The following is a 2,693-nucleotide window of genomic DNA, read 5'->3' as shown; positions in this document are numbered from 1 at the left end:
AAAGATTCCTGGAATTTTTAGTATGGAAAAACAGAAAAGGGAGAAGAATTTAAAAAAACTAGAATAAATATAGAAAATTGTCTGAAGAAAGGACAACTTAAAAAAAGTCAACTATAATTACGGTCATTAGAGAGACAAGATATGAAATAAGATGTTCTGGAAAACAAAAGGAAACAATCAGAACAAGAATGAACTCTTTGTAATTATAAATAGAATACTTGAATATTCTGGTTCCAGGAAGATACAATATATAAACTTTTTCCTTCTTCTTCCTGCTAAGAATGACTAAACATTATATATTAAACAAATGAAAGAAGACTCTGAAAGGTATTTGATAAAGAAGGTAGACTGACTAGGGACCTTGGAACCCAAGGAACAACACAGTGATGATAGTCTTGGGTTTTTGGATTTTGTTTTGTTCTGTTTTTTGTCTTATACATCCATACAGGTTCTAGAGAAGCTGGCAACTGGGAAATGTCAACAGGTGCAGGGAAAAAAAAATGCCTGGAAAAAGTGTTTTCTTTCTAGCCAAAAGATAGGAAAGAGGGAGCCTAACAAAAGAATACTTTTAGACAATAACTGCCCTACTCCAGACAAACACCAAAGGAAAACTGTAGTCCTCTTCCTACTCCTTCTAGCCAAGGTCATGTGGAGCCTAGACTTCTACCCTTGGCAGGCTATAACAAAATACTCCCAAGCTCCATAGTGTCAGTGTAGATCACACAGGAGACTGGATCTCTACCCCCCATTCAGGGGCAATGTGGTAGCCTTTCCCTCCCTGCTGGGGTGATGTGACAGAAGATGTGACTCCTACTGGAGTCAGGATTTTCACCACCACCCCTCAGCAGGAGTAAGGCAAAGAAGAAAGGAGACTTAAAATTGAGTGAGAAAAATCCACAAACAGATTTCAACACCAAGATGACATAGATATTAGAATTCTCTGACATGGTTTTTAAAGGTTTTCTTACATTGACCATCTAAGAGTAACAGTGAAAGAAGCAATAATCTCTCCCCGTCCTCTCCTCCCTCTGCTTGGCAGCAACTATGCATGAATGCATTTCCATCCATGTTGACCAGGCTGGTGTCCCCAATGCCTGCTGAGAGCTCTTATTGCCTAGAACACAGCATCCAGCCCAATGGTCAGAAGCCAAGTGACAAGACCATTGGGGAAAGAGATGACTTCTTCAACACCATCTTCAGTGAGATGGGTGCTGGCAAGGTTGTGCCCAAGGCAGAGTTTGTAGACCTGGAACCCAGAGTCATTGATAAAGTTCACATTGGCACCTACCACCAGCTCTTCTACCCTGAGCAGCTCATCACAGGCAAGGAAGATACTGCCAATAACTATGCCCGAGGGCACCACACTGTTGGCAAGAAGATCGTTGACCTTGTCTTGGACTGAATTTGGAAACTGGCCGACCAGTGCACAGGTCTTCAGGGCTTCTTGGTTTTCTGCAACTTTGGAGGGGAAAGTGGTCCCAGGTACACCTTGCTTCTGATGGAATGTCTCTCTGTCAATTATGGCAAGAAGTCCAAGCTGGAGTTCTGCATTTACCCAGCCCCCCAGGTTCCCACAGCTGCAGTTGAGCTCTACAACTCCATCTTCACTACCCACACCACTTTTGGGGAACTCTGATTGTGTCTTCATGGTATACAATGAGGCCATCTATGACATCTGTCCTAGAAACCTCGATATTGAACACCCAACCTACACTAACCTAAAGAGCTTGTTAGGTCAAATTGTGTCCTCTATCACTGCTTCCCTCAGATTTGATGGAGCCCTGAATGTTACCAGACCAACTTGGTGTCCTATCCCTACATCCACTTCCCTCTGGCCACATATCCCCCTGTCACCTCTGCTGAGAAAGCCTGCCATGAACAGCTTTCTGTAGCAGAAATCACCAATGCATGCTTTGAGCCAGCCAACCAGATGGTGAAATGTGACCCTTGCCATGATAAATGCCCCGTTTTCTGCCTGTTGTACTGCAGCGACATGGTTCCCAAAGATGTCAGTGATGCCATTGTCACCATCAAGACCAAGCATACCATCCAGTTTGTGGACTGGTGCCCCACTGGCTAAAAATGTGGGCATTAATTACTAGCTCCCCACTATGGTACCTGGTGGAGACCTGGCCAAAGTATAGCAAGCTGTGTTCATGCTGAGCAACAGCACAGCCATTGCTGAGGCCTGGGCTCACCTGGACCACAAGTTTGACTTGATGTATGCCATTTGTGCCTTTGTTCACTGGTATGTGGGTGAGGACATGAAGGAAGGGGAGTTTTCTGAGACCTATGAGGACATGGCTGCCCTTGAGAAGGACTATGAGGAGGTTGGTGTAGATTCTGTTGAAGGAGAAGGTGAAGAAGAAGAAGAGGAATACTAAAGTTAAAAATGTCACAAAGGTGCTGCTTTTACAGAGAAGCTTATTCTGTTTTGAACATTGAAAATTGTCCTGATAGTTAATTTGTATGTAGCAATGTGTAGTAACATATACAGTTATTGACGTATGCTTTAAAACACAGTGCTTCATTAGAGACCCAAGGTGTCCATTCCTCTGATGGGTTTGAATAAAGTATTCCCTGTCTTAGGTGAAAAAAAAAATTATCTGATACAATTTTTAAAGCAACCATAATGAAAATACTTCAGGGAGCATTTATAAACACAAATGGACAAATGGAGAAAAATAGGAAGT

The 2,693-nt window shown here is 42.8% G+C and overlaps 1 pseudogene; it reads left to right on the top strand.

The window, feature by feature from the left end:
- The first annotated feature begins 1,044 nt into the window (after positions 1 to 1,044).
- On the top strand, positions 1,045 to 2,441 carry LOC123844241 (tubulin alpha-1A chain-like; annotated as a pseudogene).
- Positions 2,442 to 2,693: the final 252 nt, after the last annotated feature.

Source organism: Mirounga angustirostris, unplaced genomic scaffold (assembly GCF_029215605.1).
Source record: "Mirounga angustirostris isolate CCGP_5_RB_7025 unplaced genomic scaffold, mMirAng1.0.hap1 SCAF_5, whole genome shotgun sequence".
NCBI lineage: Eukaryota > Metazoa > Chordata > Mammalia > Carnivora > Phocidae > Mirounga > Mirounga angustirostris.
This window is presented reverse-complemented; position numbering and strand designations above follow the sequence as displayed.